Below are 25,317 nucleotides of genomic sequence, written 5' to 3'. Positions count from 1 at the left end.
TCCCCTCTCCTCGCTCACCAGGAAACAAAGAGGGAAGAAAAAGGCTCTTGCCTCTTCGGGAGCTCCAGACTTTTTCCCGGACTCCCTCCCAGCTAGCCGTGGCGCACTAACCCCTGCAGGCTGTGTTCACGCAGCCAACCCCAGTCCTCTCCCTGGGATCTAAGCTCCGAAGCCCCGAGACTCAGCTCCCAGCCCCGCCCACCCCGGCGGGTGAGCAGACAAGCCTCTCGGGCTGGTGAGTGCTGGTCGGCCCTGATCCTCTGTGCGGGAATCTCTCCGCTGTTCCCTCCGCATCCCTGTGGCTGCGCTCTCCTCCGCGGCTCCGAAGCTTCCCCACTCAGCCATCCGCAGTCTCCGCCCGCGAAGGGCCTTCCTAGTGTGTGGAAACCTTTCCTCCTTCACGGCTCCCTCCCACTGGTGCAGGTCCCATCCCTATTCTTTTGTCTCTGTTTATTCTTTTTTCTTTTGCCCTACCCAGGTACGTGGGGAGTTTCTTGCCTTTTGGGAGGTGAGGTCTTCTGCCAGCGCTCAGTGGGTGTTCTATAGGAGCAGTTCCACGTGTAGATGTATTTCTGATGTATCTGTGGGGAGGAATGAGATCTTTATTAAGTTTCAAAGTTCAGCTAAGAGTCAGTGCAGTAACATGCATTTGAAAACTCACCCTAGTGATTTATTTGATGTGGGATCATCTCCTAAGCCCTCTCAAGTTTTTTTACCATATCTCTAAGAGTGTATACATGACCTAACCCAAGGACAGCACCATATTCTATGAGTGTGTGATTTATTGTTTTCCAAAAAGATCAAAAAAAAAAAATCATGAGTTCAACAAATGCAGCTAAATTCTCCTGCAGTTGAGCAAGTTCATTTCTTATTGGCTTTCTTCAAAAATACGTGACTACAGAACTGCTTTTCCACTATTCTTAGCAATGACAGATTGTTCATACACTTCAATTAATAATAATTTGGTAAATAGCCTTGTTGTATCTGTTTGCCAAAGTCAGTATTCCTTGTTGTACATTAATTTAAGATACAGAGCTTCAATTATGAAATTTGTTTTTCAGCTTTTACATATTACATTTAATAGCCCCCAAATTTGTTGTGTCTCTTAAGTCCCCCTTCCCCACAGACTGTAAATCAATTTCATTTTTATTTTATGAAAAAAATTAGATTAACACATACAATCGATCTCAGAAGTGGCATTAAAATGCATGCATTCTGCATATCTAATAATATAATAGCATTCAGATTAAAGAGATATTTCTTTCATTCCCTGTGTTGACAGTCCTCCTTTCCTGTCTTTACCCCTTCCTTCCTGCTTTCCTTTCTTCTCATTTCCGCTCTCACCAAATCCAAAATTATTTGGAGCCACCGTGTTGACATTTTTCCCTTCTATACTGAGTTCAGCAGTGTCAGTGTTAGCATTTGGACTTATATAGAAAATAACTTCTTCATTATTTATGGTAATAATGGGGGACAGCTTTGTGGGAGTGGGTGTTCTCTGCACTTGTAGAGCTGGCAGTCAATATGATGGGATTGGAAGGCTTTCTAACCCTTGATGCCATTCCCAAACTATTAAATTCTACCATTAGCAATTTGATCCTAGGGGTTAGGGCATTGACCCTTATCAAAATGCGAATCCCTCTGAGCCAGAAAATGCCTTAAGCTGCTATCATTGATTAACATCATGTGACTAATTCATATATTGGAATCTTTCCAGCAGAAGTAGGCTGAGAGCAGATTTTGTAAGGAGAGCTAGAGAGGTTCAGTTTGAGAGAGGGTCAGAATGAGATGAGGTCACAGAACATCCAAAGAACAGTAGGAAGCCATTTCAGGCAGAGAGAAAGAACAACTAGAGGTTGAAGAGGCTGAAGAGAAACTCACCTAGTTCCCATTTTTGCCCATCCTTACTCCTAAGTGTGAATATTTTTTTTAATGAAGATAAAAAAATACCCATAAACTTAGAGCAGGGGACACAGTCTCCTGCATAATTTCATTTGGGATTACATTAGGCAAGAATCATGGAGAGTGGGAAGCATCAATAGAAAATAACTTGTAGGTGATCAAAGCATGAAGAAGTGAGGGGTAGGGAGTAGAAAGAGGTTATTTATTGCATTTGCAGGATTTTAGAACACGTATGTAATTCTGATAATGACTATTAAAACTAGACACAAAAACTCGTCAAAAGTCTCATTTTAATCCAATAGTTTAATACTCGTTTCACCAAACTGGAATTTGATATGTTTGCATATGCTTCTTTTTTCTCTTCTCACATTTAGTAAGCATTTCTAGTATCTTTGTTTTTACAAGTTTTATTGCTAGCGTTCTGGGGAATACAATGAAAAACAAAAGAGCTGTCCCCAGGTAGCTACCAAAGCATTACAAAAAAGAAAATTAAGCAATAAATATAGTACAAGGTAGACTATGATGTGAGCTCCTTGGGAAGAACAGAGGAAGCACAATGTGGTATACAGAGGGTGTTAAATAATACTCAATGCTTTGGTTATAAATAACCTATTCAGCCTTTGCTATAAAGATTGGCAGTTGCGGGGTGAGAGTTACTTTCATGCAGATCACCTAAGGCAAGCCACCAGTTATCCATTGAGATGAGGGTTAAAATCCTGGGAATTCATCATTGATGAAAAGAGCTTCTGCTCCCACCTTTGCTAGAAATTCTCAAAGATCCATAAGATTTCAAGGAAGGAAACAAAAATTAAAATATCTCCCTGAAGCTTTTTCTTAGATTATTCCTTCTGGGTCAGAATCCCTCCTTGTCATAGTAGAGTAGCGTTAGGGGTTGGGAAATGCCAAAGTGTTAGAAGTTAGAGCAGGGACTTCTTAAGTTGAGGTAGCAGAAGGCACCACAACTAAAGGAAGGTTAAAAGTGGACAGCTGGGCTTCCCTGGTGGCACAGTGGTTGAGAGTCCGCCTGCCGATGCAGGGGACACGGGTTCGTGCCCCAGTCCGGGAGGATCCCACGTGCCGTGGAGCGGCTGGGCCCATGGCGTGAGCCATGGCCGCTGGGCCTGTGCGTCCGGAGCCTGTGCTCCGCAGCAGGAGAGCCCACAACAGTGAGAAGCCCACGTACCGCAAAAAATTTTTTTTAAAAATTAAAAAAAATGTGGATAGCTATGTGGAAGTTGAACAACTATGATCCAGAATTTCAGAAGGAGAAACTTAACGGACCACAAATTTGAAGGAGCCAGAGGCAGGTATTGAAGTCAGGCTGTGTGGCCAGAGTTCTATAAGTTAGTCACACTGGACCCCACAATAAGTGGCAGTGTTTGTGGCTTACTTTTGTGGAATATATGGTCAAAAGGCCTGAAGTCAAACTTATTGGGCCAGGGGCTGAGTAGATATTGCCAGCCAAAGCCAGTCTTCCTTGGACAGCATCTCTATCTTTGTGTTCTCACACTGCTTAATAATAAGTGATGAGAATCATTCTTGCTGTCATTTATGCCTCATGCATTTAGTAAGCAACAGCTGTGTTCTAGGTTCCATGCTAAGCGTGCACGGAGAGGCGAGTGGAAAAGTAGGTGATACTTCAGAACCTAGAGTCCAAAGGGCACGTGTAAACCACCAAGAAGCCAGACAGAGCTACGTTGCATGTATTTTTGTGAGGCTGGCCAAGGGCTGGTCTTAGAAGTCTAGCTTCAACATGTAAATAGTCATGATTAAGCTTCCCGCAGAACTCACATGATTAATCATAAAAGTCCTTTGATCACAACCTTCTCATAGACTGATGTACTGTAACATTGACCTTGAAGACACATGCCTTTAAAGGACTGATGAGGGACTTCCCTGGCAGTCCAATGGTTAAGACTTTGCGCTTCCACTTCAGGGAGCCTGGGTTCTACCCCTGGTCAGGGAGCTAAGATCCCACATGCCACGCGGTGTGGCCAAAAATAAATAAATTTTTAAAAAATAAAGGACTGATGAGCAGAAAATAGGTAGGCTCTACTCAGGTAACACTCAGGAAACTTTGGGACTGTCATATTTGTTCTCTTGGACCTACATGTCCCACTGTCCTGCCCATCTGTTCCTTTCACTCAAGATGCCGGAATCCTACACCATGGGCAGGATTTTCACTTCTCAATATAGAACATGCACCTTACCTCATGGTCCAACTGACTTCCTGAGAATAAATCATTGTCCTTGTACTTTGTAAGAGACAGCAAACAATGATTTTGTTGTTGAGGTATATGAGGCTGCATTCATTCGACGACGACATATTTTAATCACCAACAAGTATCCTAAAATTTTGGATTTTAATGCCCTGAAAGATCAACTTTTAATCAGTTATTGATTACAATTTGAGGAGCCTTGTGTCCAGGCTAAATGCAGTGTGACTTATTCTATGGTGAGTAACTCCTGTTCATTTGAAGTCTTGAAGTTGTTTTAAATGCCTTAAACCAAGTTTCTCCAACAGCAGTGTCAGAATTGTGACATTTTTTGCTAGTTTTACAGTGAAAAGGATTCTTTAGAAATGTGTTGAAAGGGACTGTGAGTTCACTCTGAGTCTTTGATTATGTTTAATAGCTTCGCTGTCAGACAGTGAGTCATGATCTTTCTCTTTACAGTTTGTATTTACACCTCCTGGCGTTTGATAAAAGCAATGTAGCAGGCTCTGCCTGTTGACAGTGATGAGTCCTTTATTGTAATCAGTACAGCAGAAAAAATAAAACTTGGCACAATAGGGTGTAAAACCCCTTCCTTCTGCCATTTTAAATGTTAGTAGTTATGTGTGTAACCTTGTAGAAAGACTGCTTTGTGAAACAAAATGTCAGCATATCCAGTCATTCGATTTACATGAGAAATTTTGCTTTCTCTCTATCAGGTTCAGTTTAGCAAATGAAGTTAAGAAAAAAAATTTTTTTATCTTCTCTATTTGCAAACCTTGGTGATGTAACCATTTATAAGCATGCCTATGTAATATTTAATGGGAGAAAATCAACGCTAATTCCCTCTCCAGTCCAGTGAGGCTGAATTTGTCTAGCAGTAGGGAGTGATCAGAGTAAATGAACTGCAAACAGAACGCTGACGAAGGAGTGGGATTGCTATTTCTGAATTCCTATTGGACTACAATAATTGTTAATAATTTATCTCAAGTTTGCCTCACTCTAGGCTGCATTTTTTACAGTAATTTCCTCTAGAAGTCTTTGAGTTGAGCTTTGCAGGTTTTCCCCCCACATATGCTAATATCTTTAGTCAGATGTCACTAATTTGAAATAGGTTTTGTCCCTTTTGGTGAAAATAGCTTAGAATTCAACAAAGTAGGTATCTGGGTACCTGGGTTCTAGCCCCTCATGTAGGAGTCTATTTAGGATCCAAACAGAGAGATGAAGTAATGGATGAGTATAAGGTGGAGTTTGGTAAACTTTTTCTATAAAGGGTCAGATAGTAATTATTTTTCGCTTTGTGAGCTATGCAGTCTCTGTCGCAACTACTCAAGTCTGCCAACGTAGCGTGAAAACAGACATAAACAACACATAAATGAATGAGCAATGATCATGGTTGTGTTCAAATATAACTTTATTTAAAACAACAGGGAGCAGCATGGTTTTGGTCTGTGCACCATAGTTTGCTAATCCCTGCTATAAGATTTCAGCCCTCCAGAACCGTATTTTGGCACATTACTAAAAATAGCGATCACATAGTTTTCTTTACATGTTCATGTAGAGAAAGTGTTGGGGTTCCTTTAGACACTGCTGAGTTATTTAGAACGTGTCCTAACACCAACAAACTCTTGCTCTAGGCTTGCAAAACCCAAGGCAACAAGTGCTTGAGTAAAGGGCAGAAAAGGACCAGAAGAGACCTGGGCCAAAGAAGCAGCCGTACCCACCCAGCATGTCTTCCTGGTTATTAATAATGTTGGGTGGAATGCATTGACGTGGGAGTAGAGGAGGGAGTCTGGTCATGCGAGAAGCTTGGACCAGGGACTGTTCTTGCCAGTATGATCATTCCAAATCATCCAAGGCCTTAAGGAAGTAGGAGTTATCAAGATAATGGGACCCTAGCCTAGCAGACAATTCAGAGAGGAGAGTCAATCCCAGTAGGGAGAATAGACCACTTGGTAGGCACCACGTTGGACTGGTAGAAGGTATCTGTGTTGGGGGAGCTGATAGAGGTGAAGACGTGGGAGGAAGCAAGGAGTGGTTGATGAGATGTTTAGAAAGTGGAAACTTGTGTTTTCAGCAGCCAACTTAGACACCCAAGTTTTTCTCGGGCAACCTAATTCCCGGAATATCACAAGGTTTAATTAAGGCACCGCTGGAATGTGTGACCGAGTTTCTGACCCACAGGTTGGGTAGATGTCTGCAGATACTACAGCAAAGGCTGGGAAAGGGGATGATCAAGACCCAGGAACTAGGCAGCAGCTGACAGTCTGTATGTATGTATGTATGTATTGTGTTCACATAGGACAAAAGCTACGAGGGCCAGAACTGAACTCTTTCATTATAAAGTCTGATTTATACCTCTGTGGGAAAATCAGCCACTATGCCTAACACTGCATTGTTTCATGAGAGTCTTAGCTACTGAAAGTCATATTGTCTAACCCTTTTTTTTTTTTTTTTTTTGCGCTACGCGGACCTCTCATTGTTGTAGCCTCTCCCGTTGCGAAGCACAGGCTCCGGACGTGCAGGCTCAGCGGCCATGGCTCACGGGCCCAGCCGCTCCACGGCATGTGGGATCTTCCCGGACTGGGGCACGAACCCGTGTCCCCTGCATTGGCAGGCGGACTCTCAACCACTGCGCCACCAGGGAAGCTCTGTCTAACCCCTTTTTTGTGACGCATAAAGAAGTTTTACATTGTCAAAAGATTTCTAAAGATGCAGTGATAATTTCACTTGAATATGGAAGCATTTTCAAGATGAAAAGCGGAAACAAAGAACAGCATAATAGGTATTATGTTCCGTAGACATTTCAAGATGAGTTATTGTACTGTAGGCATTTTTTTAAATACAGAGAACAATGCTTTTAACCTTTATGTGTATATTTAAACACTCATAAAACATTTCTACTTTTTATGACAAAAATTTCAATGTACTAATGTACTTATAAATGAAAGTAAAGAAGAATACCTGATGTTAATTGTATAAACATAAATACATAAAGCACATTGCTTTTGTAGCCGTGAGGAGACCCGTGTATACCATTTGGGTAGGTTTATTCTAAATTTCCCATAAAGCAATATTCTATTTGTTCTTTAATAAAGTGTGGGCTTTGCCATCAGTGGAAAATAATAACCACCGTTTAATTTCGCAATTAGTGGCTTCTCCCTAGATAAGATTTGCCTGAGAGGATAAGTGCATTCCAGTTTTGAGAAATTAACATCTCCTAGGTGAACAAACCTCTAAAAAGAAAGTCAAACAAACCTCATCTCAGAACCTCACAAGAGTTGGAAACAACAGGCCTGATACCTCAGTCCCACAGCTCTTTGCCAACCACGTTTGGGGAATTGCTGTGACTGACAGAAGGAGAGAAGCTGAATTTGAGATAAACAGAAGTGAGATGCTTCCTAAGTGAGGCAGGAGAGATGAGATAGCTAAATGCAAGCAGCACTAACTATACTCTGCACCGTTGATTCCCGGGATAAGTCTACATGTGCAAAGTGGGGGCTGGATTGGAGCCATGTTAGAAAATCTACCTACTGGTGGCTCCAGGGCTGATTCTGGAAAAGAACCTTATTCCAGGCAGCCCACTGGCATCAGTGGAGGTCCTACTGCATGCAGAGCATTAGAGAGAGGGGCCATTTCATGGAACCTGAGAACCCAAATGCAACTAGATACTTGAGTTTGAAACTCAGAAATGTGAGTAACACTTTTTTTTTTAATTTAATTTAATTTAATTTTATCTTGAAGTTGATTCATTTATTTCTTTATGAAATTTACATTCTCGTGAAAAAGACAGAGTAAAACTCTTTTTTTTTTTTTTCGGTACACGGGCCTCTCACTGTTGCGGCCTCTCCCGTTGCGGAGCACGGGCTCCAGACGCGCAGGCTCAGCAGCCATGGCTCACGGGCCCAGCCACTTCGCAGCATGTGGGATCTTCCCGGACCGGCGCACGAACCTGCGTCCCCTGCATCAGCAGGCGGACTCTCAACCACTGCGCCACCAGGGAAGCCCCGAGTAGCACTCATTTTAAGTAAGGGGAAAAAAAATAGGGAAACTACAGTGATAGCAAAGGCCACTCACAGTTGTCCAGCCTTGAGGAATACCTAGAGCCATGTCCCTCTGCAGAAACAGCTGATGAGCCCCAAGTCCTTCATTGTGCTCCAGCTGTTGGTCTGAAGCCATGTGAGGCTAAGAGGGTCACTGCCAGCAGGGGAAACCCAACCACACAATCTGCTGTCCGTAAGCCACTCATGTAACCTCCCATTTTCCATGCAGAGAGTTGAGTTCAGACACCAAAAATGGTCTCGTGAAGCTTTTTTCATTTCCAGGAGCACCTGTGTCTCTACAGAGCCAGCTCTCCTGAGGAGGTTCTGAAATGCACTCTGTCCCCACGGTCTCCCTCTGCCCTTCCCAGGAAAATGTGGAAAAGTTCCTTACTCACCAAGTGGTTTGCCTTGATGCCAAACAACTCGCTTGGTAATTGGTTCAATTGTAATAAATTAGCTTAGCCATGATTTTGGAAGAGTTGTAGCTCCATGTTGCAGACCTTCTTCACTCAAACTGCTTCCCACAGACCAACCGGGGGCTCTTAGAGAAGATGAACTCTTCTGGTTGCTAATCTGAGGGGGAAACCTAGCAGATCGCGTTTACTTAGCCTCTCCATTCAATTTGCCTGTGATAAACTGGGCTCTGCTAGATCTGTGCCTGTTTTATACAATAGGGATAATGAAAATAAAATGAATACTTCAGAACAGAGGCAATAAGGTATTATTATGGCTAATGAAGGAATGATTTGTTTTGAATGTCAACTGCTTAGAGGCAAGGATTTTATAAAAATCAAATAATAAATGGTCACCATATCGGCAATATAAATATTCCCTTATTGATCTTACATGGAAATCAGATTTCAGAGAGAAAAATGCCCAACACACTTCAGAATAGATTCTAGAGCAAGTATCTATGATGAATTATCAAGTTCCTAACTTGCTGACATTACATTTTTCGAAGCACCCTGATATTTGATTTATAACTGTTCTTACTTTACTTAGATTTCTAGATTCTATAGGTACTAAAATTGAAGTGAAAGTTTCATGAGTCGCAACAATCAGAATAAGGCATTATATAATGCAGTAGTTCTCTTAAGCTTGCACTAGACATACATGGAGAGTTTATTTAAAAGACAGATTCCCAGGACATATCCTCCAGAGACTTTGAGTCAGAAGATCAAGTAGGACCTAGGAATCAGCAGTCACACTAAACAGCCAGCGAGTTTCTCTGCTTGTGGCCCTTGATCGTATTTTGAGAAAAACTGCAATAGAGTACATCCTGCTTTTGAATCAGGTTTCACAGGACACCCGTAAGAGGACAGAAAGTTAAGAGGCTTAAGATAGCTGAAATGGAGCTGAGATCAAGCCTCTGGTTCAGAGTAGAGTGCCAAAGGGAGGAAAAAGATAAAAAGGAATTTTTATAGACGGGCCACTCACCTTGCTCCCCTTTTCCTGATCCACACCAAGTGTGCATCTTACAAGAGAACCCAGAATTAATCCCCGCACAGTGCCTAATGCACCCACTGAGTTCAGTAAGCCCTGCCTCTCTGGAATAAAGGCGGGTTTTAGTAAGGAACATTGCAGTTATAAAGACTAGGGCTACTCAATACAAAAAAAAAAGGTAAAAATGTCAATGATAGAAAAGTACTGCCTGCCCTACTAATTATTTTAAAACATCTGGATAGCATAGTTAGTCTACAGTTCATCCAGATGTTTCAGCTTTGTGTACAGAGCCATGCTATGCATTCCAGCTGTCCGTTTTGACATGCATTTCCATGCTTGAACAGTCAGTGTCTGATGAATATATTGTGGGGTGGAGGGGGAAGAGACAGCCTGAAGCCACGCACACACAGTCCCCAGCTTCAAACAGGTCTGTGCCAAATATTGGTTTATTAGATGTTCAGTATTCAGAGCGTGGTTTCCTCTGGAAACCATGTTTCACACAGTGGTTAACTACTCAAGCCAGTCCACAGAAGCCTCTTTAATCCATAACATAGCTAAAGTAGGGAATGGATAAAATTACCCAGTTGAGTTGTAGAAGTTGGATGTCCCCATGAAGCCCTCTGGAAGAGGAGTGGGAGAAGAAGAATTTTTTCTCTTTCCTGGAGTCAAGGATGAGCCTGGGCTACAAGACGTACGGCCTCCCTCCCCAGCACTCAGGCAAAACTCACATTCTTAAATGCAGTTTGTCTGAAATAAATGGGCTAAAAAGAAATTTGGACAAATTTGATTGACCAATAGCCCCCTAACTTTCGAGGAGATATTTGTCTTTTAAAAGAGCCTGTTTATTTTTTATTGAATTTCTAATTGTTGAAATGGCAGGCAGTGTAGCATATTAGCTTGCATGAAAATAAAAGAGAAATACTCAGATTCTTTTGGAGAAAGGGAGATTATAGGCAGGTTGAACTTGCCTAGGAATCCTTCTCCAGTCGGTTCCCCAGGGTGCTGCTTCATTTATGCCAACATTTTCTATTTCTTGGCTTCCAAATATTCATATGTTCCAAATGCTATACAATGTGTTTTGAAATAGCCAATATGGAGGCAGTTAGGCCACCCCACTGTGTGTGTGTGTGGTGGGCAGGGTTTGGGTAGAGGCAGAGGGACAAGCATTTGAATCTGTGGATCATTTCTGAGGTGAGTTCTGCCACCACTAAAAAATATATTGGTCTGTGTAGACAAATACCTGTGTTGATTGTATTTAAATATACTGAGTGTTGATGGTGAATCATGTTAATTAACACAGACCAACACTTCTTCGTGATATGCTACGATCAATACTGTTCTATTATGATATTCATCTCTAATTAATTTTGGCTCAGCAGGATGAAGCTGCAGACTCTGGTTACTCAGGGGATGGCATTTAAAATATGCACTGCTTTACTTGTGGACTAAACTAGTGAATAGCTAATCTTGGGCAGTGGAAGAAATTATTTCACATCACTGCTCTCTGCTGATGTGTTTCCACCAGAGAACCTCTGCAAAGATGGAAAAAAAAAAAAAAATCACTACAAGAGAATTCCAGAGGTGGAAAGAGAAAGAAACCATGTAGATATCTAAGAAACTCTTGGTGCTTGAGTAGAAATCATCCACAAGGACTGACCAATTTACTGGCATTATTGCAGAAGCTGGACACTCATTGCTTTCACTCCATTCTCTTTGTAAGAGAGTATAATCCTTCCTTGAGATGTTTGGAAAGCAGTGTATTGGGGTAATAAATAGAGGGACTTCTCAAGTCCAAAAGAGTGGGTTCAAATCCCATGTCTTCACCACTAACCGGCCATGTTATTTGGGTCAAGTTACTTATTTTCTTTAGTATCCCTCTCCTCATCTACAGTGTCAGACTGATAATAGTAATTGTTGTCCACTACCTCAGAGGAAATGGTAAAGAAGACATGGCTTCAAAGGGCCTGACACTCCATTAGCATTCACAAAATGTGAGCTGTTACTAGGTTGAGGGACATATTTGCTCTCGTGGCCATTCAGTTCAGTGTAACAACGGGCTGTGTGTAATAGCATCCTAGTGTACCCATCCAGACAACATAGGCCAACTCTGCGACCCCCATGACCTCAGGAGACTAGAGAAGCAAGATCCACTATTTCTCAGAGCTGCCCTTCAGCAACCTCAAGTTTCTGACGGTATAGGTAGCTAGGTCACAGGCTTAGAAAAGAATGACCAGTTAAGTTTCGGGAAGGATGTGGCCTTCTCCATCGTAATCTTAGGACTGGACTGATCGCAATCTGAACATAAAGAGAGGGGTCCCCTTTCTTACCCAGGCCTTGAACATACAAAGGTCAGCCTGTGGTTGACTTGATTTGATCCCCTATTCACTTTGTAACTGTGGGGCAGGTCCAGGACCGGGATATCCAGGGTGCACGTTATAAAGCCAGCTTGTAATTCAGGCTGTGATTTCAGTCCCCTCAGATGAAGGGGAGGAGTAAATGCCCCAGCTCAGGCTTGAACAAGTCATGGCAGGTTCCGTCTTCATGATGCAGTGCTGTAACTCATCTGCTATTTGTCCCTCACCCTAATGAACACCAAACTCACTCAGAATATACTAAGAGAGAGTTTTTATTAAAGATAACATTAACAAAAAGGTTAGGCTCTCTTTCAGCACTGCAGGCAATTACTGAAGTATATGAATTCAAATAGGAGCAGAATTATAATGGGTTTTTGCTTTCTTCGTCTTCCCAGTTTCCACCCTTTCCCTCCATTCCCAGCTCTGTCAAATAGGCCTGTAATGAGAGCGTGTAGCGATGTCCCAGGAGCCCCTTTTAGAGAGCCCTTTGATGTATAGTCCAGTCCATCCAAGCATATCTGGTCTCGGATTATAATCACCTATGACCATCTCTGTCTGCCTCATTAGATCATAGCTCCTTAAAGATTGGGATCGTGTGTTTTCATCATTTTTTTTTAGCCTGGGCCCCACCCCTCCCTGCCTCAGCAACTGGCTCTGAGCCATTCTGAGATGATCTCAGTGATAGGGATACAAAGGAAGGAAGGAAGCTGGGGAGGTGGGCTCAGCAGCCTGCAGCCTAGTGCTCCCTGGAGAGCAGGCTCATTGTTGGGGACACACCAGCAGCTCTGGTGAGCCAAGCAGTGACTCCAGTCCCCTGGGTGCCTTTGCTGCCTCTGTTCCTGTCCCCCAACACTGCTCTGCCCTCTCCCTAAACTCCAGCTCCGTCAGGTCTTCTGTCATCTCCTAACCTCTGTATAGTGGATTTTTTTCTGTGTGTCTCTTGGCATTAGTGCCTTCTTTGTGTGTCTCACATCTAACCTCTTCGGGAGAGGATTTGATTCGTTTCATTATTACGCAGCTCTCACAGCAACTTAGCTCAGACGCCACAGGCCGGTCTAAAGATGCCCCGGCCCAGATCTCTGACCCAGTCAGCTGTGGTCCAGGAGAACTGTGTTACCTGAGACGAACATGTCCACCTGGGCCCAGTGCACTTGTGGGTACTCTGTACAGAGAGAAGTGTTAGGTGTGGTGGGTTCTCAGCCTTGCAGCACCTTTCCTCCAGAAAAGAAGCCCTCCAAAAATGTTTCCTGAATGGCCAACTAGCTCTGGGGGCTGGGCCTTTGCTTTAGGCAGAGCGAATAATAGCTTTTTTGAAAAGATGAGCACAAGAATTGCTAAATTCCAACATTGTGCAAGACACAAAGGAGAGAACAGTTGACTAAAATGTTGTCCCTATTCTCAAGGTGCCAGCAGACTAGTAGCAAAAGACAGATATGTAAGCCTCTAAGAGCAGCAGCAGATGACCATGGCTAAGAGTATGGGCTTTGGATATCAGTTCAAATCATAGGTCGTCTATTTACTAGCTGAGTGACCTTAACTTCCCTGCGTTTCAGTTTCCTCTGTTTCCTCATTTACAAAGTACAGCCTTGTACTGGGAATATACAGGGAGGGAAGAACGCCCAGCACACAGCCTAGTGCTTTGTGTAAAACTGGAATATGAGGATAGTATTACTAACTTGCATGAGGTTATAATACATAAATTTGGACGTAAATCACTTAGCTTGGCACACAGGGAAATCTTACTGAAGGATAGCCATCTGTTTTTCTAATGCAATGTAAATGTGAAAATCAAAGTATCCATAAAGTAGCACGGAGAGGAAAAAAAGGAGAAAACAGAGGTCAAAGAAGCCCCTACTGAGAGCTGGCTGTTTGGAGCAAGCCAGTAGTTGACAGGGTCAAGGCTCAACCCCAGGAGCACAGTGGTGGTTTCTTTCCACTGTGCTATCCGGAGCTGCTGGCTTTTCTCCCCAAGCCGCCAGAAAGCAAGGAGCAACCACGTGGGGGAAACTGAGGCATGCCAGCATCCTCAGGACAACGGCAGCCCCATCTGTAATAAGCTACTCTGTTATCCTGCAAAATGCATATCCTGTTATAATGGGAGAGCTCAAAATGTCTAGAGATTTGCATTGATTTTGTGTCCATCTAGGGCTATTAGGGTGTTATTACAGCTGAGGCACCGTTTTGAGGGTTTGTTTACTTAAGTTGAACCACTCCTAGGAAAGCACAGTATGAAAAATACATGACTGTGCTCTTGGATTTATTCAGCTCAACTTTTTCTCTCATCACTGGACTCTGAACTCAAGTACTAGTTTGAAAGTCTAATTAATAGCCAAGAAGGTCATTAGAGAAGGACTTGAGAGTTCATTGAAGGATACAGCCATACTTAGTTTATGTCACACGAAAAATTAAACACAAAAGTAATAGCCACAAAGATTTGTTTTTCCTGTGTGATAGTCTTAGACCAGAGTGGGGAGACTTATACTTGTTTAAGCTTCTGATGAAAGTAGAAGATCCCCTTTCATAATAAATGAAGATAACTATTTTTGGACTAGAGGTCACAATTTATAATATTAACATGCCTGGCATTATGATGACAGTGGCACTTTTGTGAGTCACTGAGAGGATACGGACCCTGGGTATGGGAACGAGAATTGTGATGAATGCGGGAAGCTGGCTATCACGGCGGCACTTGTCCTCTGCAGTCATCAGGCCAACCTGCTACCCTGCAATGTGATGAACAACGAGGTAATCAGGACATTGCTGTGCATTAACAGGACAAGATGCTCCTGCTAAAAATCAGGCCCACACCACCACAGTCACCCTTTTTTTCTGAGATTAAAATGAAATGCTGAATTTCAGTTCTTGTCATCTTCCTTTTCAGACATTTGGAAATTATCTTCTACTAGCAGACTTGTGCCTTTGGCTTCTCCAGTAGTTTCTTAAGCTACCTAATAAGTATAACTCTTATTTCTTATCATCTGTAAATTGGGATGCTTAATAAATTCCATATGATGATCATTTAACATTCTACAAAAGGAAAAAAAAAGGTGTCACCGTCGTCTTTGGCATTCATGATACAGTGTCTTTAACTGTATAAACGCTGTCTAAAGAGTTCATTCCGTGCACTGGAGACAGGACTTAGGGCGCACATAGTTGAACCTGGAGTGCAGCAGGGTGCTTCACAATTCAATATTATGTGTGCCTATTTGACCTTGAGTCCCCTGAGAACAGCCTCGGGTTGGTGGTGCATTCCTCAGCGACATTGTTCCAAGGCTCTAGATAACTTTTCCAAATGAAAAAATAGTAGAAAATAACGTAAAATAGTAAAACAGTGGTCATCTAGTGATCGTTTAGCCTGTTTTCAGCACCCTCTCTATAATATAAAGAAAGTTCCAGTTAAAAGTTCAGTAGCAGTTTTTTCTTCTGCAGCAAAAGATAGATTTTCAAACGATAGTTCTGGATTGATACAAAGCACCACTTCCCTCAGAACATTGTGGCTACTGTCATTATCAGGTCCTCCTGCCTTGGGGAAGCAGCATATGTAAATTTTAAAAGGAGCACATTTATCAAACTTAGAAATACAAGGACAGGTTGAAGGTGTGTTGCTTGGAAGAATGCATTTCAGGGGAGCCGCGGGCGCCGCCTCCTCGTCTCCCCAGCCACGGCGGCGCTCTAAGGGCTCTTCAGTCGCCTCCCCCCTGGGCGGCGGCTCAGACTTCCTGCGGCCGCCGCCGGCTTTCCTAAGCCGGGCCTTCCCGCTGGGACCGGACGCGCCGGGCTGGCCCCGCAGTCGGGGCCCCAAGCAGCCCGGGCGGGAGCGGGGCGAGCCGATGTGTTTCAGTTCACCGCAGTTCACCGTAGAAAGAAACACAAGCGAGAGGAGGATTGTCCAGTAAGAAAGAAGAGGCTATAACTGAAGCAGAGCTCTGTGCTGGTCCTAATGACTGGATTCTTTGTGCACGTCAGGATATAGAGGGTCATGGAGTAAATCCGTGCACTAGTGGCCTTTCTGCACCTGGCATGTTAGTTGTTATTTGTGAAGAGATGAATCAGACGACAGGAGGACCACAGTGTGAAGTTGCCCGAAGGAGGCTTCAGGAAATTGAGGACAGAATAACTGATGAAGATGAACTTGAAGCTGACAGAAATATTAACCGTCTTCCCAGGCTTGTCCTTCCTGATACCATGAAAACAGGTTTGAAGAGGGAATTTGATGAAGTCTTTACAAAGAAAATGATTGAGTCCGTGAGCCGTCCTTCAGGGAGCTTGTGCTCTGGAAGCCTCTCCCTGAACTCCTTTCTGCTAAAGCCGTCATCTAATGCTAAGAACTGCGCAGGAGAGAGCCAAACTAAGTGTGCAGCTGCTGGCACTGTCTTCCCTCAAAGAACTGAACTGTTCTTAGAATCTCGCAGACAGGGTTGCCTGTTTACAATAGTTTGGAGACAGCTGCTTGCACAGAAGAAGAGATGGAACTCTAGAAGCCAGTTTCTACACCAAAGTTATCAAATTTAGAAGGCTTATGTGTTCAGTCATGAGCCTGCTTGTACAGTATAGGGACTTGAAAGTTTTGAAATGGGTGTAATATCTCCACCTGTGATTTGGGATGGGACTCTCATTTGGGGTAGCCATTTCTTGAATTCAACTTTTTGCCAAGGAAACGTGTCTCAAGGGAAAAGCAGTTTTCTAGGGGGCTTATTAAAGGAATAAGGAGTACATTCTGCAAAGTCAAGTGTAGAAGCTATATGTGTAAGCATGACTTCTAAGTCATCTGTCACATTGTCTAAATCATTCAGATACTTGAGTTGAAAAAGATGCATTAAGAAAGTAGGATGCTCTCCTACTACGGGTACCCTGGCAGTCGAGCCACAGCTTCATCTGTAGACGTGAGCTCTGTTTACAGTGGTGACTATATATCATTGGGGGGAAGGAGGAAGAAGGCAGTAGTTTAAGCCTATGCTGGGGAATTTAACAGAGGCTCTGAAACCTGTATATCAGTTGTCAATTCAGTGTAGCTGTATTGATTAAATAGCCAGTAGCATTGTGGCTCCCCTCTTTGCCTCTGATAATGCAACGGAAAATACAAAGAAAAGGTTTTTCCTTCGAGGCTTTTTTGCCTTGTGCTACCATCGCTCCTTGGTTTCCCTTCTAAAATCGATAAGCCCAGCTATTTAGTAATGTTTACAGCTTAATTAACCTTGAGTGATAGTTTAAAAGATTGTGAGGTAAGCCATGTGCGAATGGGCTCTGGGAGAAGCATCCCTCAGGTAATCCTGGGGCGGTGCTGTATCAGCTAAGCCCAGCATATAAATTCTGTAGTTAAAAAAAAGCAAGTTGAGTTGTTTAATGTTAATTTAGAAAACAGTGACTGAATAATTAGCTGAGCACATATGGGCAAGTGACATTGAGATTTACTGAGATAGCCAACTTGCCTGTTGTTTCAACTGTTGTGCAGTAAGCCTAAAAGTTAGCAGAGGGCTTCCCTGGTGGCGTAGTGGTTGAGAGTCCGCCTGCCGATGCAGGGGACACGGGTTCGTGCCCCGGTCCGGGAAGATCCCACATGCCGCGGAGCGGCTGGGCCCGTGAGCCATGGCCGCTGAGCCTACGCGTCCGGAGCCTGTGCTCCGCAACGGGAGAGGCCACAAGAGTGAGAGGCCCGCGTACCACAAAAAAAAAAAAAGAAAAAAAATGTTAGTAGAAAACACCTTCCTGCTAGCAGGAAATCTTCATCTTGAGGACCTTACCCAGGCTCAAGGTGTCCTCTGAGGGTAACCAGGATTGAAGTTCTTTATTTCTCAGGAAGAGCTCTTCTGCGTGGCAAGGACTCGGTAGTACAAAGTAAAATGACAGTTCCTTTAGTGCTACAGAATATCCACTATAACTTGTTAAATGAGTGTAATATTAGCCCTTGTATCAGACAACGGGAGACCACCCCAGTTCCTTCTGTTTTGCTTTCTGGGTTTCTTTTGCCTTTGTAGGAATCAGACACCTTGTGTAGAAAACATGGTTTGTGCCAAGCAGAGGTGACTTTAGGCGACAGCTCCCAGGCAATTTTGAAACCCATGCCGAAGTCCCTCTCCTTGTTACAGATGGCATAGAAGTCACAGGTCTGTTAACTGGACTGTTTCTTCTCCTGCCTGTTGTTCCTGCTTTCTCTATTTCTGTCTTGATAGTCAGGAAAAGATCTGATGTTTCATATTTAAACAAAATAATGTCTGCACAGCAAAATTATTCAAACTGCAAACCAGTATTGAAACCAGTTGGAAACCAGCTAATAGTTTCTTAATCTCAGATTTAGAGATGAATGTAAACTGTATTCTGTTGAAATGTGCAAGTGTTTGATGCATGCTGTTTAAAAAACTCCTGCCCCTAGGTCCTTGTTAATGGGACCAACTTCTAAACTTTGTAGCCTTAAAGAAATCTCTACTCTAAAATGTTTATTCTGCTACAGCTCAAAAGCATGGAGTGACTGCCTGGAATTTGGAGTTAATCCCAGTGTTCAGGTGAAGGAGAGGTGACAGCTTTCCAAAGAAGGACCCAAACACACTAACACTGTCTTCTACAGAGATTGTTGGGCAGGCCTGGGATCCAGGTCAGTGAACAGGAGGAAGGAAGAGCTCTGAAACAAGGCTCTGAAACCACGGGTATATGTAGGAGAGAACTAACAAGATTCTGTTAATTAAGAGCTAAGCAGAACTTGTTTCACGAGTCCTTTTATCTGACATGATCATTATTTCTGCAGGAAACATGCATGCTCAATGCTCCTTTTTAAACTTTATCTTGCATATGTTTGTACAAAAATTGTCTTCTTCATCCTTTTGATGCTTATTCATCTGAGCTGTCTCCACAGTCCCCATGCCTCTGCTTTGTTTTTCTTTTGTAGAGGAAGGCTTTTGCTTTTGCCGTAAGGTTTCCCTAGGGAATTGACAGGTCTGGTCATTTCGTACAGCGTTTGCGCATGGATCAAACAGTGGCTTACTATGCTAACATGTGAAAAGAAAAAATTATCTAAGGCAGGTGAGCTTTAATGAACAAATGTATATTTTCTCTGGGCTTGATTAGGATGCGTGTGGTTTGGTTTTGTTTTTTAAATTAATACGAAGAAAGTTAAGTCCAGTTCGCACAGATATTAATCAAATAAAAATTGCTACTCATTCTTGAAAAGGTGCAATTGTAAAATTTTAAAAACAAGTGGAGTGGAGGCTAGAACCATGAGAAAACTGTTTACCAGCAGGTTCGTTAATTATTTTGGATCTGGAACTTGGTTTTGTTTTTTAATAGTAATAAGAATGGTGGAGTACTAGGAAAGTTGCGGAAGATGCTGTTTTACGTTAAAATGAGAATCTGGTGTTTCTGTATTTTATTGTTTTCAGTAAAATTTCTTAAGTGTTTTGGGAAGAAAAGAATGCATTTCAAGTCAGTGGATTCACATTTACCTTTTCTCTGTATATGTATTTATTTAATTTTACCCATTCTTATGGTGTTGTTTTGTGATACTATAAATCAAGGTTTTTTCCATCGTCCACCAGATGTTTAAGGGGAAGTAGAAGCAACAGAAAGGAGAGATGTTTGAAAGAGATCTTGTATGGTTACCCAAGGCAGTGAACCAGGACTTCATAGATTTGTAACGAGCCAAGGCAAGCGAAACCCCTGCTATTTCACAAGCATCCTTCTGGTTCTTTCATCAGAGGTTCAAGTCTTTTCGAAGCAGTGAAGTTTCGAAGCAAGTCTTTTCGAATCTGGAAATAAAGATAAGAAATTGATTCACCCACCTTCACAGGTTCAAAAGTCTCTGACTCCTACACATGCATTCAACCAAGACATTTAATCTACAGGTATTTAAGAATGGGGTCAGATCTCATGGTCCCTCATGTCTATGAAATATCCAAGTTCTAAACAGGCTGCCTCTTGTCCATTGATGCCTCCCCACCACAATGTCTAGCACATAGTAGGTACAAAATACATGTTAGTTGAATCAACTTGGAATTTTGAGGGAGTGAGGAAGTCCAGATTTGAAAGGAAATTTATCAGCATTTGTTGTTTGTAGATTTTCTGATGATGCCCATTCTAACTGGTGTGAGGCGATACCTCATTGTAGTTTCGATTTGCATTTCTCTAATAATTAGTGATGTTGAGCAGCTTTTCATGTGCTTCTTGGCCATCTGTATGTCCTCTTTGGAGAAATGTCTGTTTAGGTCTTCTGCCCATTTTTTAATTGGGTTGTTTGTTTTTTAAATATTGAGCTGCATAAGCTGTTTATATATTTTGGAGATTAATCCTTTGTCCGTTGATTCGTTTGTAAATATTTTCTCCCATTCTGAGGATTGTGTTTTATTTTCTTTATGGTTTCCTTTGCTGTGCAAAAGCTTTTAAGTTTCATTAGGTCCCATTTGTTTATTTTTGTTGTTATTTCCATTACTCTAGGAGGTGGATCAAAAAAGATCTTGCTGTAATTTATGTCAAAGAGTGTTCTTGGGCTTCCCTGGTGGCACAGTGGTTGAGAGTCCGCCTGCCGATGCAGGGGACACGGGTTCGTGCCCCGGTCCGGAAAGATCCCACATGCCGTGGAGCGGCTGGGCCTGTGAGCCATGGCCACTGAGCCTGCACGTCCGGAGCCTGTGCTCTACAACGGGAGAGGCCACAACAGTGAGAGGCCCGCGTACCGCAAAAAAAAAAAAGTGTTCTTCCTATGTTTTCCTCTAAGAGTTTAATAGTGTCTGGCCTTACATTTAGGTCTCTAATCCATTTTCAGTTTATTTTTGTGTATGGTGTTAGGGAGTGTTCTAATTTCATTCTTCTACATGTAGCTGTCCAGTTTTCCCAGCACCACTTATTGAAGAGACTTTCTTTTCTCCATTGTATATCCTTGCCTCCTTTGTAATAGATTAGTTGACCATAGATGGTGGGCTTTCTGTCTCTGGGCTTTCTATCTTGTTTCATTGATCTATATTTCTGTTTTTGTGCCAGTACCATATTGTCTTGATTACTGTAGCTTTGTAGTATAGTCTGAAATCAGGGCATCTGATTCCTCCAACTCTGTTTTTTTCCCCTCAAGACTGCTATGGCTATTTGGGGTCTTTTGTGTCTCCATCCAGATTTTAAGATTTTTTGTTCTAGTTCTGTAAAAAACGCCATTGATAGTTTGATAGGGATTGCATTGAATCTGTAGATTGCTTTGGGTAGTATAGTCATTTTCACAGTGATGATTCTTCCAATCCAAGAACATGGTATATCTCTCCTTCTGTTTCTATCATCTTTAATTTCTTTCATCAGTGTCTTATAGTTTTCTGCATACAGGTTTTTTGTCTTCCTAGGTATTTTCTTCTTTTTGTTGCAGTGGTAAATGGGAGTGTTTCCTTAATTCCTCTTTCAGATTTTTCATCATTAGTTTATAGGAATCCAAGAGATTTCTGTGCATTAATTTTGTATCCTGCAACTTTACCAAATTCATTGATTAGCTCTAGTAGTTTCCTGGTGGCATCTTTAGGATGCTCTGTGTATAGATTCATGTCATCTGCAAACAGTGACACTTTTACTTCTTTTCCGTTTTGTATTCCTTTTATTTCTTTTTCTTCTCTGATTGCCGTGGCTAGGGCTTCCAAAACTATGTTGAGTAATAGTGGCGAGCATGGACATCCTTGTCTTGTTCCTAATCTTAGAGGAAATGCTTTCAGTTTTTCACCATTGAGAATGATGTTTGCTGTGGGTTTGTCATATATGACCTTTATTATGTTGAGGTGGGTTCCCTCTATGCCCATTTTCTGGAGAGTTTTTATCATAAATGGGTGTTGAATTTTGTCAAAAGCTTTTTCTGCACTATTGAGATGATCATATGGTTTTTCTTCTTCAATTTGTTAATATGGTGTATCACATTGATTGATTTGCCTATATTGAAGAATCCTTGCATCCCTGGGATAAATCCCACTTGATCATGGTGTATTATCCTTTTAATGTGTTGTTGGATTCTGTTTGCTAATATTTTGTTGAGAATTTTTGCATCTATATTCATCAGTGATATTGGTCTGTAATTTTCTTTTTTTGTAGTATCTTTGTCTGGTTTTGGTATCAGGGTGACCGTGGCCTCATAGAATGAGTTTGGGAGTGTTCCTTCCTCTGCAATTTTTTGGAAGAGTTTGAGAAGGATGGGTGTTAGCTCTTCTCTAAATGTTTTTGATAGAATTCACTTGTGAAGCCATCTGGTCCTGGACTTTTCTTTGTTGGAAGGTTTTTAATCACAGTTTCAATTTCATTACTTGTGATTGGTCTATTTATATTTTCTGTTTCTTCCTGGTTCAGTCTTGGAAGGTTATACCTATCTAAGAATTTGTCCATTTCTTCCAGGTTGTCTATTTTATTGGCATAGAGTTGCTTGTAGTAGTCTCTTAGGATGCTTTGTATTTCTGCGGTGTCTGTTGTAACTTCTTTTTCATTTCTAATTTTATTGATTTGAGTCCTTTCCCTCTTTTTCTTGATGAGTCTGGCTAATGCTTTATCATTTTGTTTATCTTCTCAAAGAACCAGCTTTTAGTTTTATTGATCTTTGCTCTTGTTTTCTTTGTTTCTATTTCATTGATTTCTGCTCTGATCTTTATGATTTCTTTCATTCTACTAACTTTGGGTTTTGTTTGTTTTTCTTTATGTAGCTCCTTAAGGTGTAAGGTTAGATCGTTTATTTGACATTTTTCTTGTTTCTTGAGGTAGGACTGTATTGCTATAAACTTTCCTCTTAGAACTGCTTCTGCTGCATCCCATAGGTTTTGGATCATTGTGTTTTCATTGTCATTTGTCTCTAGGTATTTTTTGATTTCCTCTTTGATTTCTTCAGTGTTCTCTTGGTTATTTAGTAACGTATTATTTAGCCTCCATGTGTTTGTGTTTTTTATTTTTTTCCGTGTAATTCAGTTCTAATCTCATAGTATTGTGGTCAGAGAAGATGCTTGATATGATTTCAATTTTCTTAAATTTACTGAGGCTTGATTTGGGACCCAAGGTATGGTCTATACTGGAGAATGTTCCATGCGCACTTGAGAAGAAAGTGTAATCTGCGGGTTTTGGATGGAATGTCCTATACATATCAATTAAATCTATCTGGTCTATTGTGTCATTTAGAGCTTGTTTTTCCTTATTAGTTTTCTGTTTGGATGATCTGTCTATTGGTGAAAGTGAGGTGTTAAAGTCCGCCACTATTATTGTGTTACTGTCGATTTCCTCCTTTATAGCTGTTAGCAGTTGCCTTATGTATTGAGGTGCTCCTATGTTGGGTGCATATATAATTGTTATATCTTCTTCTTGGATTGATCCCTTGATCATTATGTAGTGTTCTTCCTTGTCTCTTGTAACATTCTTTATTTTCCTTCTTCTTCTTCTCCAGCCTTCTTTTGATTTCTATTTGCGTGGAATATCTTTTTCCATCCCCTCACTTTCAGTCTGTATGTGTCCCTAGGTTTGAAATCGGTCTCTTGTAGACAGCATATATATGGGTCTTGTTCTTGTGTCCATTCAGCGATCCTGTGTCTTTTGGTTGGAGCATTTAATCCATTCACGTTTAAGGTAATTACTGGTATGTGTGTTCCTATTACCATTTTATTAATTGTCTTGGTTTTTTTTTTTTTTTTTTTGGTAAGTCCTTTTCTTCTCTTGTGTATCCCACTTAGAGAAGTTCCTTTAGCATTTTTCTTTTTCTTTTTTTGCGGCACGCAGTCCTCTCACTGCTGTGGCCCCTCCCACCATGGAATACAGGCCCCGGACGCGCAGGCCCAGCGGCCACGGCCCACACGCCCAGCCGCTCCGTGGCACACAAGATCCTCCCGGACTGGGGCACGAACCCACGTCCCCCGCATTGGCGGGCGGACCCCCAACCACTGCACCACCAGGGAAGCCCCTAGCATTTTTTGTAGAGCTGGTTTGGTGGTGCTGAATTCTCTTAGCTTTTGCTTGTCTGTAAAGCTTTGGATTTCTCCGTCGAATCTGAATGAGATCCTTGCTGGGTAGAGTAATCTTGGTTGTAGATTCTTCGCTTTCATCACTTTAAATATGTCATGCCACTCCCTTCTGGCTTGTAGCATTTCTGCTGAGAAATCAGCTGTTAACCTTATGGGAGTTCCCTTGTATGTTACATGTTGTTTTACCCTTGTTGCTTTCAATAATTTTTCCTTGTCTTTAATTTTGCCAATTTGATTACTGTGCGTCTCGGTGTGTTTCTCCTTGTGTTTATCCTGCCTGGGACTCTCTGCACTTCCTGTACTTGGGTGGTTATTTCCTTTCCCATGTTAGGGAAGTTTTCAACTATAATCTCTTCGAATATTTTCTCGGGTCGTTTCTCTCTCTCTTCTCCTTCTGGGACCCATATAATGTGAATGTTGTTGCATTTAACATTGTCCCAGAGGTCTCTTAGGCTGTCTTCATTTCTTTTCATTCTTTTTTCTTTATTCTGTTCCACAGCAGTGAACTCCGCCATTCTGTCTTCCAGATCACTTATCCGTTCTTCTGCCTCAGTTATTCTGCTGTTGATTGCTTCTAGTGTATTTTTCATTTCAGTTATTGTATTGTTCATCTCTGTTTATTTGTTCTTTAATTCTTCTAGGTATTTGTTAGACATTTCTTGCATCTTCTCGATCTTTGCCTCCATTCTTTTTCTGAGGTCCTGGATCATCTTCACTCTCATTTTTCTGAATTCTTTTTCTGGAAGGTTGCCGATCTACAATTCATTTAGTTGTTTTTCTGGGGTTTTATCTTTTTCCTTCATCTCGTACATAGCCCTCTACCTTTTCATCTGGTCTGTCTTTCTGTGAATGTGGTTTTTGTTCCATAGCCTACAGGATTGTAGTTCTTCTTGCTTCTGCTGTCTGCCCTCTGGTGGAAGAGGCTATCTAAGAGGCTTGTGCAAGTTTTCTGATGGGAGGGACTGGTGGTGGGTAGAGCTGGGTGTTGTTCTGGTGGGCAGAGCTAAGTAAAACTTCGTTTGCCTGCTGATGGGTGGGGCTGGGTTCCTTCCCTGTTGGTTGTTTGGCCTGAGGTGACCCAACACTGGAGCCTTCCCGGATCTTTGGTGGGGCTAATGGCGAACTCTGGTAGTGTTCACACCAAGGAGTACTTCCCAGAACTTCTGCTGCCAGTGTCCTTGTCCCCACGGTGATCCACAACCACCCCCCGCCTCTGCAGGAGACCCTCCAACACTAGCACGTAGGCCTGTCTCCTATGGGGTCACTGCTCCTTCCCCTGGGTCCCGATGCGCACACTACTTCGTGTGGGCCCTCCAAGAGTGGAATCTCTGTTTCCCCCAGTCCTGTCAAAGTCCTGCAATCAAATCCCACTAGCCTTCAAAGTCTGATTCTCTAGGAATTCCTCCTCCCGTTGCTGGACCCC

At 42.2% G+C, this 25,317-nt stretch overlaps 1 protein-coding gene and 1 pseudogene across 10 annotated transcripts in view; both read left to right on the top strand.

The window, feature by feature from the left end:
- Positions 1-25,317, top strand: part of B3GALT1 (beta-1,3-galactosyltransferase 1) — a 600,252-nt gene that overhangs the window by 483,843 nt on the left and 91,092 nt on the right. The gene's annotated exons all lie outside the window — the stretch shown is intronic.
- LOC115851101 (coiled-coil domain-containing protein 117 pseudogene) lies at positions 16,000-16,433 on the top strand (annotated as a pseudogene).

Source organism: Globicephala melas, chromosome 7 (assembly GCF_963455315.2).
Source record: "Globicephala melas chromosome 7, mGloMel1.2, whole genome shotgun sequence".
Lineage (NCBI taxonomy): Eukaryota > Metazoa > Chordata > Mammalia > Artiodactyla > Delphinidae > Globicephala > Globicephala melas.
The sequence above is the reverse complement of the archived record's forward strand: the minus strand, read 5'-3'. Positions and strand labels throughout refer to the sequence as shown.